Genomic DNA, 19,130 nt, shown 5'->3' on the forward strand with positions numbered 1-19,130 from the left:
GTGTCTCCAATAGTACTGAGTAGTTGAAATGTACCATATGTGCCTATAAATAACCTTTGGTGCATCATAAAAGTAGCTTGGATCGTTACTATCAGTATAAAACTGACGTGAATATTTAGCTTGGAGAGGATAAGTTTGAGATGAGTCAAGCACTCTGCCACACTATTGCCTTCATCACTCTCACATCCTGTCTGTCTGTTCTCCTTAAAATGGCAGAGTCTATTAAATGCCAGTGTTTGCTGTGTGGGTGTAGCCATGAGGTTTTATTGTGTTTAGGTAAATGGAAGTCAGTGCTGGTGATGAGGGACACAAGGTTAAAGGATCATGATGAAGAGGGGATTCCAGCTAAGGAAATAGATTTTGGAGAGAGTGAGCTCTGTGAGGTTTTTTTTTTTTTTTTTTTTTTTAAAGAGTTAACATCAGTTAAAGAGCTGCTGTAGCTCTTTGGTCATGGTTATCAAGGTCAACCCATTAAGAAGGAAGGGAGAACAGATATTCTCCACTTTTCACATTTGAGGAAACTGAAGCTTAAGTAACCTTTGGAGAACTGAGATGTTACTGTCAAATCATCTGAAATATTTGGAAATTTGGAACTAAAAAGGAAGGGAGCAAAGAAAAAAAAAAAAACAAAAACAAAAACAAGCACTGACAAATGCACTAAAGTTAATTTACTTTTTATTCCTAAGAGAGTTGCTCAGAACCAACTTACCCTGATTCACAAATCTAGAATGCTCAAATAATATCTTTATCTGGTGTCTAATGACTTGACTTTGAAACATGGTTCTGCTTACTACCTGTGTGATCTTAGACAAGTCATTTCAACTCTCAGTGTCAGTTCATTTGTAACAGGAAAGGGTTGGACTGGATGACCACTAAAATTACCATTCCATCCCCCATTCCCATCTCTGGCTCTAAATCTATGATCCTATGATCCTGTTTCCCAGCCTGTGGTATAATAAGTTTCAAATTGGAAAGGTCTTGAGTGTTTAGAAAGAATTGCTAAATATAAGCTCATTGACAGCAGAGGTAACTGCTAGTCTGAAAATAAAGGAAATTAAAGGAAAACTATGAGATAAATGTTTTCTAATATAGAATAATAACATTTAGAATGATGACCCTAAATCACTAATGAAAATTAAATTATGCTCATTTTCTTCTGTTTTAGAGGGATGGAAAATAGAATTTTTTTAAAATAAAGAACATTCAAACCCATCAGCAAAACAGGGCAAATAAAATATCTATACATTTCTATCAGCAAAGTCCTATGAATTTGTGATACACAATCTGCCCTCACAGTTGCTAGGCAATCCTCTGTCTTTCTGATCATCTCACTCTCCTCCTTTCCACAAAGACTCTTCCAAACTCATCCTTCTTCAAATCTCATATGCCTCTCTGTCTCCACATGTTCTCAGGTGAGAATATTGTTTCATGTTTTACAAAACATACTGACATCATTTATTGAGTTCTCTTTTCTCCCTCTTCCTCAGCTCATATCACTCAGATGCCTTCTTCTATCTCATTCACCCCTACCTCATATGAAGAGATGGCCTATACTTTACCAAGGAAAGATCCTTTACATACATGTCCCATTCTATCCTCTCTCCTTCAGCATTGTCCCCTCTGCCGATTATTGCCCATCTGCTATCACTTTTTTTTCCAAATCTCCCTGCCCTCTCTAAAGCTTACAAACACACCTCATTTTGTCCTTCTGTCTTTGATAATTATCATCCTATATTTTTCCTGCCCTTTGTGGTTAAATCTTTGAGTAGATAATCTATAATAGGTGCTTCCACTTTTTCTCCTATTACCCTTTTCTTAATCTTTAAAACTTAATTTTCTTAATAATCTTACTTCTGACCTTATTATCCAACCCAAACTGCCTCTCTACTGTTACCAATGATCATGCAGTGGTCAAATCCAATGGCTTTTTCTCAATCCTCATTCTTTTTGACCTCTTTGCAGCCTTTGACACTGGTGATCACCAATCCATGATATTCTTGTATTTGGATTCACCATTCTTTCCTGGTTCTCTTCCTACATTTCTCTTTGGTTTTTCTCAGTTCCCTTTGCTGGAGCTTTATCCAGGTCATGCTCTCTAATGGTAAGTGTCCCCCAGGGTTCTGTCCTGGGCTCCTTTCTGTTCTCCCTCTGTACTACTTTCATTTGATGAGATCATCAGCTCCTCTGGATTTAATTACCATCTCTGCTGATGATTCTCACAGCTATCTGTCTTGTCCCAAACTCTCTGCTGACTTCTAAATTCACATTTCCAACTGCCTTAAAGACGTTTCACACTGGATGTCCAAGACATCCAATAGACATTTTACATCCAAAACAGAACCCGTTGTCTTTCCCCCTAAGCCTTATCCCTTCTATTCCTTCTGATTACTGTAGAGGGCAATGCCATCCTCTTAGTCACTCTTGTTTGTGCTTTGTTCTTAAAGAGGATCTGGACAACAGGGAGATAATGCCAGGACATGCAAGTGAGTTGGATTTAAGTGAGGGAGGCTGGGCAAGGTCACCTGCCTCACCTTCTCCTCCAGAGGCCTCTGGGTCCATGGTCAGATACAGATGCTGTGGGAGACCTTGGCCTTTATAAGCTAAAGTCTTCAACAAATCTCATTTTGACTGAGGCTGCACTCATTCAATGATTAAGCTAAGTAGCAATTGAGGCAAAGAATCTTCTCTTTTACCTAGTCAAAACCCCCCCACAAAATCTAAATCTATAAATAAAGCTGAAAAGAAAAGACCCTCTTGATTTCTGGCCAAAGCAGAAATGACTACTATTTACATTTAATCTGAGTCAATCAGTTCCCAAGCAATGACCCAAAGGAGCTTGGCCTAGGACCTCTTGGTAGCAATCAATGAGAATCAGAGTGGTTTTGGTTTAAGGCATGGTCCTTAAGAAACAAATCTAGCCCACAAACCCCAAGATCTTTTGGGATGGTTCAGAGAACCAAAAAAAGGGGGAGGGAGCTTTTAAGCGGGTATGATAGCCTCACAATGTAGGAGTCATCCCAGAGCTCTCATTTTGTCCCCACCATCACCCTGACATAAACCCAAGCTGTTGCCCAGACCTTTGATTTCACCCTTGTAGCATCTCTCAAATGTGCTCCCTTCCCTCCTCTGACACTGCCCTTCCATTAATGCAGGACCTCATCTCCCCCCACCTGGACCATTGCCATAGCCAGTGCCCGAGTCTCTCCCACTCCAGTCTAGCCTCCATTAAGTTGCCAAAGTGGTTTTCCTAAAGCACAGTTAGGATCATGTCACCCCTCCACCCCCTACTAAAAAACCCCAGTGGCTCCCTTTTGCCTCCAGGAACAAATAAAGAAGACTCTGGTTTTCCAAGCCTTTCATAATACTCTCCTTCCCTCCCCCCAACCCCCACATTTTCTAGTCTTTTTATACCTTATTCCCCACCAATGATGGGATGTGCTTTAGGACAAGCGCCCAATGCTGGGGGGCGGTCGTGTGAAGAACTCATAATGGCCGCTCTCTTTGGCAAAAGGTAGGTTTGTTTAGGAGAAGTTACAGACAAAATGAAGCATGCAATAGACACTAGGAGGGGTACTTGGGAAACAGAGTGGGAGAGCACGTGAAACAAGTTCGCTAGAACTCACAATGGCGGGGTAAAAAGGGAGCACCCCACGTGTTGGGGCCTGCCCTTGGCAGGCAGGCTAAACCCTGAAAGGCACTTAGTCTGAAAGCTTAGCTATAAGGAGGAGAAGTGGGATTGGGAAGCCCAGAGGGGAGAGACACCACGTGGCGTGGGGGAGGGGGGAGGAGAGAGGCTGGCAGAGTGACCCAAAGGAGTGAACGTGGCCTGGGCCATAAGGAGATTTAGAGGGAAAACATCCTGGGGCCGCGACTGGGCTTTCTGACAGGACGTGGCAGGGGGAGGCTGCCCAAGTCCAAGGTGGGACCGGGAGCTGGTCCCCCTCTATCAGAGCCTTCTTCCCGCCTGCTCCGGGAACGATTCCGTCAGTGCTCCAATCTCCGCCAACCACACGCCATTCGGGACCTCATCACCGGATACTCTTCCCTCGGCGACATCGGTGGTTTGTTCCACACACAACGGGCTCCATCTCTGCGCTCTGAGGGCTTTCTCTGCTGGGCCCCAGCCGTTGCCTTTTGGCTTCCCTGGCTTCCTTCAGTCCCATATATAATCCTCTCCTCTAGAGCAGAAGGGTTACGCACATGGCCCGCTGGTGTCTGCAACACTTTTTGAGTACAGCCCAAACCAGATTAAAATGCAATCGGTAAATATTTAGCAATATAAATTAAAATGTGACAAAATGTAGATATCACATTCTAAAACTAAACCCATCAATATGCAGTCAATGGTCATTTCTACACACAAGGTTTCTATTTGAGTTTGATACCTATGTTGGAGAGGAAGCCTTTCCTAGCTTCTCTTCATTCTAGTGCTTGTCTTTTAATTATTTTCTTTTTCCTATATATAGCTTGTTTGCACATATTTGAGTGTTATCTTCTCATTAAATTGTGAGCAACTTGACGGCAAGGACTGTCTTTTTTCTCTTTTTATATCCCTAGAATTTTGCACAGTGCCTGGCACATAATTGGCACTTAATAAATGTTTATTGATTGCCTGCCCACCTGCCTGATTGTCATTGCAGATTTGTTGAGCAGGCGCAAAGTTTAGTGATGCCCTGTCATTTTTAAATGCATTATTACATCATCGAGGCATCCTTTAATCTCCTGAGTTAACATTGGGATAAAGAGTTACTAGAATTCCTGCTGACAAATTCCCATTAATTACATATCTTTTATCCTATGGTTCAAACTCCTCAGTAGAGACCAGGAAATGGAGCCCCAAAAGGAGAACTAATTTGCCCAAGATCACAGTCGGTGGCAGTGCGTGAGGACCATGAGCCCAGGTCTTTTACTTCCAGTTTTTTGACACAGCAGCTTCAAGTCAGTGCTTTTTCTACTACATCTCTACCCATGGAAGCAGAATGATGCTTTAGGATCTTACAATAAAGAAATAGTAATGCTAAAGTCCATATTGATTCATTTAGCTACATAATTTTTAGAAAAAGAGAATAGTAAAAGGGAGGCTAATGTACTTTTTGCTGAATAAAAATCTTTTTTCCTTTCCTCTCCATAAAATAAATCTAGGCCATCCACTGGGAATAATGTGCATTCCCTTGATGGAGGTTCCTATTGTGTAAGGACCCAGCTGCTTCTCTCTCTCTCAAATTCCTCTGCAACGGAAAGCTAATATCCTGTGTTTATGTCATTAATTATTTAGTTTCTGAGATTCTTCCAGTAAAATGCAAACATGGTTCACTGTGTTTTGATATATCTTATATAAGAGAGGCAGTATCAGTTGGAGATATTATCTCAATATTTCATAAAACAATTTTTAAGTCTTTAGGTTACTAAACAGGATTCAAAAAGTATCAGAATTCAAGATATGCCAGTTTTTATTAAATAAAAAATGCTGACCTATAGTCCACAAATAATCATATCTCCAAAGCTATCACATCAAATAAAGCTTTGCCACAAGATCTGCTTTGAAAAGATTCCCAAAATATTTCAGCTTCATTTTACTGAATCCATTTTTTCAGTAGTGAGATGGATCACTTTAAATTCCTCTGTGAAAAACTCCCTCAGAATTAAAGAATGATGATAAAGAAAGGAGAATGATGACTCTAATGTAAAGATAAAGATCATTAATAAAACATACTAATAAAAAAATCATAGGAGAATGGAGGGAAGTACCCTGAATTACTACAGATAAGTGGAAAATTCTTTACTTTTGCTTTTACATCACTGACATTTTCCATTGTATCATTCCCTTACCCCTCCCAGAATGCTGTCTCAAATCAACCAATATATCAACTAAATCTGAGTTCCACACCATCTCTGCATGGAAGGAAGTTCATTCCAATATCTCCCTTTTGGGCTGATACTTCCTGGGCATCCCCCTACACCCTGCCAGTTGCCTCTTCCCTGCCTACCCTCTCCTCCACTATGACCTTGGATTTCCCCCTGCCTTCTTTGGCTGCAATAAGTGACTTAACCTTCTCCTGACCAAACCAGGCTGTCTGACACTGCTTGGCCATCTTGAGACCACAACCACCTCCATGCCCTCTACGTGTTCTCTTTCCCTATTAAACTATAAGTTCCTGAGGGTAGGAATTTACTTGCCTACTTATTTCTGTGCCCTCAGCACTTAGCAGAGTGCCTGGCACATTGTACATGTATACTTGCTTTATCTAGGTTTGGTTACTATAGTATAACATGTAGTTGTGTGTTTTTTTATTGTATTGATAATAGCTAATAATAACTAGTTTTCTTTGTTTTTTTTTTCAAACTTCACATGTATTATCTCAACTGATTCTCACAAGCACCCTGAGGTAGATGCTAATATCCCCATTTTATATATGAAGAAACTGAGCCTGTTAACAATTTCATATACAGGTGCTTTGCATATATATATTTTTGTCATTGAGCATAATTTTTCTTGTTGCTGCTTACTTCCCTTTATATTAATGTTCATGTTTTTCCTGAATTCTTTAATTTTATTATTTCTTACAGCTAAGTAATATTCCATTATAATAATGTACCATAACTTCTTTAGCTATTTTGTAGTTTATAGATATCTACTTCTTTTCCAGTTTTTTGACACAACAAAATGTGGCTATAAATATTTTCATGTCAATAGGATTTTCTTGTCATTAATCTTTTTGGGATATATGCTTACCAATGTGATCTCTGTTTCAAAAGGCTTGAACATTTAATTGCTTTCTTGCTATAATTCCAAATTGCTTTACAGAATAATTGAACTAATTCATTGCTCCACCAGCAGTACATTAGTGTGCCTACCCTTCTATAAGCCCTTCAACCCTTTTTTGTGTGTTTTGTTATATTTGCCAATTTACTACAAGTAAAATAAAATTTCAGAGCTATTTTGTTCTCCATTTTTTTCCTCCTTCATTTATTTACTTATTTCAAATAAGTATAAATATACTTAAATAAGTAAATTAAATTTAATACTGTAAATAAATATACAAATACAGAATGCAAAAAGAAGAAAAAAATGCTATGTGCACAGCAGAAAATAAGAGAGGACATATAAGTATAATATAGTAAATATAACTATAAAGCATTAAATTTCCACTTCGGGAAAACTTTTTAAAATATACTACACATTGTGTTGAGCTGTCTATCTTTTCTTGGTTTCCTTGTCATGTTTTCTTTTGTTCTCTGTTGTACACTTTTTACTCTATTCTCTCTCTCTCTCTCTTTTTTTTTTTTTTTTGCCTTCCTCTCCACCCCCACCCCCCAAGAAGGTATACAATTAAGCATGTATATCTCTATCTTTCTCTATAGTGGTATTGATATGTATATACTTGTATGTATATGTGGGTTTTTGTGTGTGTGTGTATATATATATATATATATATATATATATATGTAATTGGATGTGTATATATGTAGATATATGTATACTCACCTACAGATACATATGTAGACGTACATATTCATATATACACCTATATTCACAAACATATACATACATATACATAAATGTCTATAATCAAACACATATGTACACAAATATATTTATTTGCATCATTTTAAAGCAATACTGTACTTTGTTTATCCTCTATTTCTCTGAAGGTGGATTACATCTTCCCTCAGAAGAACAAGTCTTTTCATATTTTTCTAACCCCAACAACTCATCACTTTCTATACCATTGTAATATTCCTGTCTAGTTAGTTTAAATAGACTAAAACAATATTGGCTAATATGCCTGACATATAGTATAATTTCTCTATTTTCCTCTTTTGATTAAATTTTTTTCTTTTTGCAATATTTTTATTTATTTTAATACACATTGCTTTATGAATCATGTTGGAAGAGAAAATTCAGAACAAAAAGGAAAAACACAGGAGAAAAGGGAAAAAAAAACAGAAAAAAGAAGTGAATAGAGCATGTGTTGATTTATATTCAATCTCATATTTCTTTTTGTGCTTGCAGTTGGTATTTTCTGTCCAAAGTCTATTGGGATTGCTTTGGATCACTGAACTACTGAGAAGATTTGGTCTGCATTTTACTTATTATTAGTGATTTGTATCAGTCTTTTATATGTTTGTTAATAGTCTATAATTCTTTTGAACCCTATTCATATCCTTTCACTAAATATTCATAGAGAAATAACTTTGGATATTATATATTTGTTTTGGTTCCTATATATTTTAGATATCAAAGACTCTAAATACAAATGTTTACCCAATGTGCTGTTTCTCTTCTTATTCTATTTGTGTTAATTTTTTTGTGCAAAATCTTTTCAGTTTCATCAGTGTACTGCAGACACTATATGGGGTAGCTGTGATGACACATAATGGAACTGCCTTGGACAGAATATGGAATAAATGTAGAACTTTTGTTCACTTGTTCAGTCTGCTAATTACTAGATTAGGAGAAATCTTTGTCAGCTAAGCAGCTGGAACTGAAGATAATCTTCAAAAAGGTTTTAGTTAACTTTGTCCAATTTTTTTTTTATTCAATTGTGTTCTGGTGGTTTGACTAGTTTGAGAAACAGTGCTATATGGGTAGAGCACTTGGCCATTTAGCTCTGGGAATATAGGTTGGGACTCTGCCTGCCTTGATATTTGTGTTTAATTTTAAGTGAAGGGAGAGTGGGGTCCAAGAGCTCTAATGTTCACATTTTTTTAGCCATTCAGCATCACTGCCCAAGGAGTGAGGAATGGACTCTCAGAATCACTTCAGTCGCTGGACAAAGGACTCATCTAACAATCATGTGGTATCTGACCATGAATTTAGTGGGAACAATGCTATGTAGAAAATAAGACAGAATTCAATCCACCCTCTCCAAAGACAGTGGGAAAATAGAGTAGAGTACATCTCCCACATATTGGGGGGAAATGTTTATACTTTTCTTCTTGTGACATCTTCAGAACAAATATATCTTTCCAATATCTAAATATGTGGTAAAATAGGTTATGGAGGGATTCTAGAACATTAGGGGTAGATGTAGCCAGTCTGGTTCTGAGAGAGTAAGCCAAAGCATAATCACTTCATGTATAATCAAAATTATCTTTTATGATTGTCTCTGTCCCTTGTGTGGTTAAGCATACTCCTTCCTCTCCAGCCTCTACTCCCACCACTATAACTATAAAAGGTTCCTGAGATAATTGTCTTCTAAATTAAATCTAGTCTGACTAACATTTAGATTGTGTATGGATTTTGAGCTTATTGTAGTATACAATACCATAGATCAGTCCATACCCAATGCCTTCCAATCTTTTGGTTTCTGGCTTTCCTGGTACAACAGGGGTGACACCAGAAATCCTTTGGTCTCCTGAATTGGAGCAACTCGCCTTGAGCTCAGCATGCTTGCTTTGATCTCATTAGGAGAAACATCTGGTTTCTTGCTCAAGAATTTGTGGAATCTAGCTAATTTCTTATGTTTCCATCACTAGGGGATGTGTGGAAGACGTCTATCAGTTAAGCCAGTAAGTGTTGCCCACTCATCAGGCTTTAAAAGGAGATTTAAAAGGAGTGCATAGATAATTTTTAACATTCACCTTTGCAAAACCTTGTGTTGCAAATTTTTTCCCTTCTTTCCTTCTATCTCGTCCCCTAGACAGGAAGTAATCTAATATAGGTTAAACATATGCAGTTCTATACATATTTCCACAATTATCATGCTGTACAAGAAAAAATCAAATCAAAAAGGAAAAAAAATGAGAAAGAAAACAAAATGCAAACAAACAACAAAAAGAGTGAGAATGTTATGTTGTAATCCACACTCAGTACCTATTATTCTCTCTCTGTCTCTCTCCATCACAAGACCTCTAGAATTGGCCAGAATCAGCTTGCTGTTGAAAAGAGTCTCATCCATCAGAATTGATCAGGAGATTTCATTTTCTATCTTCCTTTCTTTCCCTCTGGGGGGTGTTGCCTGAGATAATGCCAGTTCTCCCTTGGGCTTCCCTTGCCTGCCACTTCCTGGCTGCAGGTATGGGAGCTACGTGCAAATGATAGCAAGAACTTGGGCCTGCCTACAAAACCCTGAGACAGGATCTTAAATGCTTAAGGGGCACTTCTACTTTGTATTTCATTTCTTTAGTGCAGGTGACTAAACAGGTAACTAAATGTCTCCAAATGAACCCGAAAAATCAATGCTGGTTATCCAGTAGGAAGTATTTAATGCAAGTGTGCCTTTTTCCGAGAAGATGCTCAATACCAGCAGCATCCTGGAGTTGAAAAGAGTGAAAAAGCCAAAGCTCTTTCTACCTGGCTGACCAGGAAATCTGACTTTTAATAATCATCCAAGCAATACAACACAAGGGTGGATTTGGAGATGGCAACAGCTCTAGAATCTTCCCCTCCTCTGCCTCATAAATCTGCTAAGTACTCAAAAGTCCAGAGGGCTTGTGGGAAGAACGGGTATCAACCTGATATACACTAGTTATGAGACAGCCCATGGGGAACATGTGAGGCGGAGGCAGCTCACAGGGATCCTGTCTGGGCCCAGCTTTCCTGATGGTCAGGCTGCTCACCTGGATCCTTGTGTCTCTCTCGTTCCATTTTTTAAACTTTGAACTGCCAGTCAATCAACAACTAAGCATTTACTACGTGTCAAAAACGTGCTGGGAATATAACTAAAAGCAAAAAAGGAAGATCGTTCCTGCCCTCAAGATTACATTCTAATGGGAGAAGACAATATATCAGAGGGGTAGCTGGAATGCAAGAGCAGGGGAGAGGGGAGGAAGAGTTCTTTATAGGTACTCCATATAGAAACATAGTGATGAGGACAATATATATCTTCAAAAGAAGGAAGGGTAAGATAAAGATGTAGAAGTAAAGTAGTTAACTTTGAGAAAGCAACAAGATTAATCTATATTCACTAGGATTATACATGATTAGCTTCCAAATGTTTCGAATAGGACATACAGATATTGAATATAGTTTAGTATTTAATCCTCAAAATTGGATTAAAGATTTTACATGTAAAATTTTATTAATAATTGTGAAGATATTTTAAAATAACGTTCTGTTTCTGTTCTGAAATTTCTCATTAACATCAAGAGACAAAGTCTCATTTTCCAAATCAAGTCCTGTTGATAATAATCTCCATAGCAGATAGAGGTTCAGATACAAGATAGTGAGAACAAGTGGTATGTAAAAATTGAAATTCTATGAATTTCAGGTGAATTATAGGATTCTAATTTTATGTTCCATTATGATTAGCTCCATAAGGCTTGAACTGGTTTTCACCAGTTGAACTGGTTACTGGAAACCTAAATAAGGAGGTTGTACTAAATTGTATTGTCTTGTCCCTGGCAGATTTTAGCAGTATGAAATAGGAAACCTCTCCAAGTTACCTGGAACCAGAGACTTAGGGAAGTCTCTTCAAGAGCTGCCATGAGAATGAGATCTATTCAAGAATTTCCAAGTGAAAATGTTTCCAGGGACCAGAAGCCTACATGGAACAGCTAGGATTCAAAATGTAGCTTTTGATTAAATGAACTTTGGGAGGAGGTTACCAGGAACAAAGAAATTAGATGTTATTTAATATTGATGATCATTATTATGTCAGTTTTGGCTTCAGTGTTTCATTTTTGCCTGCAAGAGGAGTATGACCAAATTCTTTTTTATTCATTGTTTGGAAATCAGGACCATTCCTCCTTCAATTTTTGGAAACCTGTCTTCTGTTTATATATATCTTACCTGACCAAAACTTGACTTATGGAAATAATAATGTTAACTGTTTAACATTCCTAAGTAGAAGCCAAAGGGAAGTTTAAGCTTCTTAAAGTGATTTAGATATTTGTCAGCTACTCTAATTGGTGATATGTAAATTTCTCCTCTCATTCAATCCATTGTGATCCTTTAAATTAGTAGCTTAATTTGTAACATGTCTTAATTTAGTTTTATAATTTATTTTACAAGGTTTGTCTCCTTAAGGGATATATGAGATGATTCTGTTTAACTAAATTGGTTCAGTTTTTATGGCATGGTAGGAAGCATGGGATTATAATTTGTGTTTGTATGTATGTGCATGTGTGTACTTGTGTATGTGTGTGTCTATGATTGTAATAGCCACTGTGTACTTATTTACGAATGTAAGTTTAGGTCCCTTGACTTATAGCCCCCTAAAATTAAAATGGTTCTTTATGCCCTCCTCAGGAAGGCTGATTACTTCCACTTTTGGGTCCCTGACTATTCTATGATGATCAAATTCTTAGAAGCCCTAACCTCCAGGGATGCTTTGTTTCTGTCCATTTGTAAGAACTGATCCACGAGCCTTCGTTTGTCAGTATGTTGAACAAAAGGAAAGTTGTGGATCCTGACCACTCACCTTTTAGTCCCTCCATTAGGCACCCTAACTTCCTGCTTGACATTGCAAGCAGCCTCGAATAAGATATCCTATTTTGCACTCTGATTCCAAGAACCAGCTTAACTGTGATAAATGGACTCGAATAGACAAGGAAGTGTGAAGGAAGATCTGTCCAGAGTTCTAGACAGATGCCCCATACCACTGCTCTTGGTACTCCCAAGTCCTGTAAAAACACTGCTCTTTCCTTGAATGGTGTGACTTTAGCAGAGCACGTGAGCAACCCTCACTGGCAGAGCCACTCAATAAGCCTTGCATTGGTTTGAAATTTCTGGTCCCATTACCCTGGTTATTCCCACTTCCTCACAATGATTAGGTTGAACATGGAGATGGCTGATCTGTGATCTACTTCATAATGTAGGTTCTGGGAAGAATTCACCAATGGAAGAATTGGCCTTTAGGGGTCGAGGACAAAGGGAACCAGGCAATATGCTAAGCATTTTACAGATATTGTCTTTTTTGATCCTCCTGACAATCTTGTGAAGAAGATGCTATTTATTATGAGCCTGATTTTATAGTTAAGGACCTTGAGACAAATATAAGTTAAATTGATGCTATTTGAGTGGTCTAGATCCCTGGTGATCTACAGGTTAATGGCTACAAGAGGGTTATCAAGAATCCCCTTTAAATCGGCTGCAGATTCTAGGAGTGAAAGAATTCACCCATTCCTGAGTATTAGTTACAAAATGAAAGTTTATTGTTAGATAGAAATCAGTTTAACCTGAGACTGACTTCTATAGTGGCAGATCTATCTGTCACACAACTAGTCTGAGGCTGAGTTTAAATTCACATTTTTCACTCCGGGACCTGTGCTTTATCCATTGAGCCATCTAGCAGCTGCATGCACCAGGAGGCTGCTGAGGTAGAGTACCAGCAGAATGGACAATGGCTGGTCAAAGCTCTTTTCCAAAAATGAGATCTGGGAAGGACTTAAAATTTCTGGTGGAAAGAAGATGAGTCAGGTGGCATATTGAATCCCTGTTTGGCTCTCCTCTCTGCTTCCAATGGTCACACTCCTTAAAGCAGCTTCCTGCCTCTGACTATCTCTTCTTGTCTGCTCCATAGTGTGTAAAGGGCTAAAACTCTGAGTTGATGCACTGGAATCAGACAACGGAGCACTCAAGGCTAATTACCGTTTGGACAATACTCTATTAGCATATACTTGGAAAATGGCCCTTCCCACTATTCTGTGCTGGCTCGATCTTTTGGTGTATACAGAGAATTGTAGGAGGGACTAGGGGGTGGAGTAAGACTAGCCAGTCACTTTTGGCAGTAGAGGAAGAGAAGGAAGGTCGTGGAGAGCTTGTGTCCATCCAATTCACTTCTACCCCTAAAGACCAAGAATAAAAACCAAGGACTTTTGCTTATCCTGACTCTGGCTAATTCTAAGGCATCTAGGGTGCTAACTTGGTCTTCACAATAGTGCATGTGCTGTGATGCAAGATGGCAGGGCTGTTATTGGAAGTGAGGATAAAAAAGTGTCTCCCCACCTTTTCTCCCAGAAGACTTCTCTTTTAAGAGCCCTCAGGGTGTAGATAGTTTGGCTAGCCTGTGGAAAGCAGCATCCCTATTCTACCCACTTTAGAAAGCTAAAGAAATAACAGAGTAAAGACTCATTCTTATACTTTGTTTAATATAACAGTAATGCATTACTTCTATTATTTGCCTCTTTCTGGGATTTCTTTAATTGAGGCAGGGTAGGGAGGAGAGGAGCCCAAAAAGTGTCCTGAACAATTCCAGCCACTACATTCTTTTCCCATTTAAATATTTGGTATCCTCAACATTATCAATTGTCACTTTTAGTAGTGTCCGTACTTCCAATTCTGAAAAACACTAATGGCTTTGAGGAAGTTCTAGAATGATCATTTGGGGTTCTATCCTAAAGTAAGTATAGTATAGTCCTCGGGGAACATTTCTTTAACAATCACAAAATTAACCTCCTTCTAAGAAGGTCAGAGCTTACTATAGCTAGGTGGCCTGGGGATTATATTCATCCACAAAAATCATTTGACAAAATTCTCATTTGGGAAAATCAATTGCCTTCAAAGAACCCTATTCATCTTCTTTTACTCCATTCTATAGCTAGAATATTTTGCAGGCCTGTACAAAATCCACAAGCATACATGCATGTAATAGCCAAACAGTGTAATCCATCACTTAACAAGTTGCTTCACTGATTAATGGTCTTACATTTATGCAGAACATGTTACCAACAAATGTCAACAACTCTATATGCATATCCATAGAACAAAAACAAATATACAAAACAGTAAATAACAACAAAAGCTCTACATAATGACAAGACATACTTAAATAGCAGAATATATACAAATAAAGTAAAAAATTGTGCATGACTACCAAATATATCTACATAACTCATATATATATATGTTGGTTTTTTTTTTTTTTTTTTTTTTTTGGAAAAATGGTGGTATATTCACCTTACATTCACATTCTTGATTTGTGAACTTTTTTTTCTACCAAGCAGACCAAAAACCTTACTGACAAAAAGTCAGTGTTTTGATTGACCATTTTAGGGGACACAGGCCTGGAAGGAATGAATATATCTTCCCAGTCTGACATGGAAATGAATTAAATGACAAACCATCTACCAAACTCACAATTCTTTGGCCTAGGCCATGAATATTTAAGAGAGCACATAATTCAAATGTAATCCTAGCATAGGTGCAAATAAACAACAAAATAATTTTTAAAATTACTAAAATATACAATAATTAGCCCATGCATTAATGAACACATGCAATTTTACATAAGGCACACATGATATGGATACAAAATCAGTATTGCCATTCTCTGTATAAAACTACCTCTCTAATTTTCCCTCTAACTTTCTAAGTCTCAGATTGAATAAACCTAATTCTTTTACGACTTGTTGACCTAGTAGTCCCAATACCTGAGCAAGATGATATGGGCTGATTATTGCCTTCACCAGAACCATAATACTTTAAACTTGAATTTGTGGAGGATGTAGGTTGATTGACAGTATTACTTCAGTGAATTACTAGAACCTCAAGTCATTGGTTCTGGCTCTGCTTCCATATTTGAATTGGTTGTGGATGTTTCCCTCATTTGAATTATCTGTTTAGACAATTTTGGGATAAGTAGCAGTCATTCTCTGGCTTAAAGTCCCCTGAAGGTAAGTGTCATTCAGAATTCCCCTGCTCATCCAGGAGTCCAGCTAATTCTCTCATGGACAATAGTACATTGTTTTTAAAGGGACTCTGATTATCTCTGGGCTATTCTATAAATGTGCAAGTTGCCCAGCTTTTTCTGCATTTCCATTCATCTGCCAACTTGTGTCCTATGAACACCAAGATTTCTCAACAAAACTTTCCTTATAGAGGGGTCTAATAATGACCGTGGGCATCTTGCTATCAGTCAATTCTGTCACAATTCTTCTGAACAGAATTTGTAGCTAGGTAGTAAGTTTTTTGCATCTTAGGCAAGATATGTACTCATTGAACCAGCTATACCCAGCAAAAGAACATTGGGAAATGAGTGTGGACCACAACATAGCATTTACACTCTTTCTTTTATTGTTTGCTTGCATTTTTGTTTTTCTTCCCAGGTTATTTTTGCCTTCTTTCTAAATCCGATTTTTCTTGTGCAGCAAGATAACTGTATAAATATGTGTATATATATATATATTGTATTTAACGTATACTTTAACATATTTAACATGTATGGGACTACCTGCCATCTAGGGGAGGGGGTGGAGGGAAGGAGGGGAAAAGCTGGAACAAAAGTTTTTGCAAGGGTCAGTGTTGAAAAATTACCCATGCATATGTTTTGTCAATAAAAAGCTATAATATAATGAAAAAAAAAGATATGTAGTGGTTGTGATTGTATGTGTATAAACGTATACACATACATATATGTAATATATAATTATATATAACATATACATGTCCATCTATCACTTTTTGCTTTTTTTTTTTAAAGGAGGCAGTTGGTCTCCCAGGGTCACATAACTAGTGTCAAGTGTCTGAACTCAGATCCTTGCTGATTCCAGGTTTGGTGCTTTATCCACTGTGTCATCCAACTATCCCATCCCATAGATATCTCAAAATAAAACTCATAATCATTATTTGCCCCTATTTTAAACTTTCCTTTTGCTATTTTTAATTTTAATTTTTTTCTTTTAGATTTTACTAAGATGATATGGCAAATCCAAAAATATAAAACAAATTCTCCCAAAGTAGAGCTATATTCTCCCTTTAACACCTTGGTTCCTGGGAAAGAGTGGGCTTGAACTTCAAGTAGTTTCTGCAAAATGTTTGCTCCACCAAGTTCATTTTTTAAAAAAAAATTATATTTTTTCAAGTAGCAAAAATAAGTTTTCTCAATCTCCCACCTCCACTTTTCCTTTCCATTAGCATTAAAAAAAAAACCCTCTGCTATAAACATGTACAATCAAGCAAAATTAATTTCAATGTTACTCATTCCAGGCTGAGACCTTTACCTCTGTATCTGGCAATGGGTATCATGTTTCATCATGGGTCCTCTAGAATTGATGTTGGCCACTATATTGATCAGAATTCACAAACTTTTAAAGTTGTTTGTCTTTACCATAGTCTTCTCACTATAAAACTTGTTCTTCACTTCACTCTGCATTAGTTCATACAAGTCTTACCATGTTTCTCTAAAACCATTTCCATCATAAATTTAAGGGGCAGCTAGGTGGCCCAATGGATAGAGCAGAGGACCTCAAGTCAGGAAGACCTGAATTCAAATCTAGCCAAACAGTTACTGTTTGACACCAAGAAAGTCACTTAGCCTCTACTTACCTCAACTATAAAATGGAGATGCTAGTATGTATCTTCCAGAATTGTTGTAAAGATTAGGTGAGCTAATATTGTTAATCTTTTATGTAGTTCCTAGCCCATAGAAAGCGTTAGTTATTATTTTTTACAGTATGTGAGTATTCCATCATATTTATATACTATAACTTATGCAACTATTCCCAATTGATGGAGTTCCAATCTTTGCTGTCTCAAAAAGCTATATTTTTGTACATTCTTAATAAGAAGTTGCTTTACTTAGTAGTAAATCTTCCCTTAAATTCCTCTCTCTAATTCTTCTTTCTCCCTTCTCTGCTTTTTTAGTTGTTTCTCTGTTGAATGAAATATATTTCTGTACCTATGTCTCTGTGTGTGTATTTTATCTTTCCTTGAACAGATCAGATGAGAATAAGATTCAAGTGTCATCTCCCTTCCCGCCCAAACTACTTCTTGTTTTTATAGATATCTACTTGCATGTACTGATTATGTGAGATAATTTTATCTAACTATCCTTTCTCTGCCCTGTCCCTTCCTTCCCCCACTGTATTCCCCTTTCTCTTTTGTTTCATTCTTTTTGTTTTCATCAAGACTTAGATTAGACTCCCTCTATGATCCCAGATGATAGGGTTCAAAGGGGATGCATATCATCTCTCTATATTTAAATGTAAGCAGTTATTCTACGTTTTTAGTACCTTGTGGTTGTTCATTTATACCTTTTTATGTTTTTCTTGAATCCTATGTCTAAACTTCAATGTTTTTGAAACATTGTTCTGATTTTTCAGGAATACTTAGAAGTCCTCTATTTCATTAAAGATTCCATTTTTTCTGGTTAAATTATTCTTGACTGTAAGCCTTTGCTTTCAGAAATGTCATATTCCAAGTCCCTTGCTCCCTAACAGTAGTGGCTGCTAAATCATGTATAATTCTAACTATAGCTCCACAATACTTGAAATCTTTCTGCTGCTTACAATATTTTTTCTTTGACTTGAAAGCTTTAGATTTTGGATATGATGTTCCTGGAAATTTTCATTTTGGGGTTTCTTTTAGGAGGTGACTGGTGAATTGTTTCTATTTCCATTTTGTTTACTGGCTCTAAAATAATTGGACAATTTTCTTGTAAGATTTTTTGATATATGCCGTCTAAGGTCTTTTTTAGGTCATGACTTTCAGGTAATCCAATGTTTCTTAATTTTTTTTTCTCTTTAATCTATTTTCCAGGTCAGTCATTTTTTGCTAAGAAGTATAAAATAAGAAATAAAAATGTAAAACATTTCTTCTATTTTCAATCTTTTGACTTTGTTTTAGTATTTTTTTGTCATTGGATTTTATTTGATTCATTTTTATTTTTAGGGTGTTTTTTGCTTGGAAAATATTTTGTACCCAAACTGTTAATTTTCTTTTCAATTCTATCTTGCACAGTTCTCATTTCTTTTCTAAAATTTTCTTCAAGTGCTCTCACTTAATTTATAAAAACATTTAAAAACTCTGGAAAAAAAAAAGCTCTTGCTTCATTTCTTCTAGGATTTCTAGGAAATCTTAGGAAATTTGTTCCTAAGATATATTTTTTCTTTGAGACTTTGCTTGTAACACTTTGGACTCATTCCCTTCTTGGTTTGTCTCGAATCACTGTCACTATCATAGCTTTTTTTAAGTAAAATTTTTTTTTATTACATTTTCATTCCAAATGATCCCCCCCCCTTGCTGCGCCAGTCCTGCACTAGAGAAGGCTAACCTTTAACACAGATATATATGTGAAATTATACAATACATAGTTCCCTATATCAGTTCATTCTCTGGAGGATAATTGGTCCTTTGTAGTTGATGTAAATATTCATATAATTTAGAATAGCTGTCACTCATTTTTACTTTCATTCATTTTTACTTTTCAAGTAATGTTGCTAATATTTCATATAATGTTCTCTTAATT

This window comes from Antechinus flavipes, chromosome 2 (assembly GCF_016432865.1).
Source record: "Antechinus flavipes isolate AdamAnt ecotype Samford, QLD, Australia chromosome 2, AdamAnt_v2, whole genome shotgun sequence".
In the NCBI taxonomy this organism is placed as follows: Eukaryota; Metazoa; Chordata; class Mammalia; order Dasyuromorphia; family Dasyuridae; genus Antechinus; species Antechinus flavipes.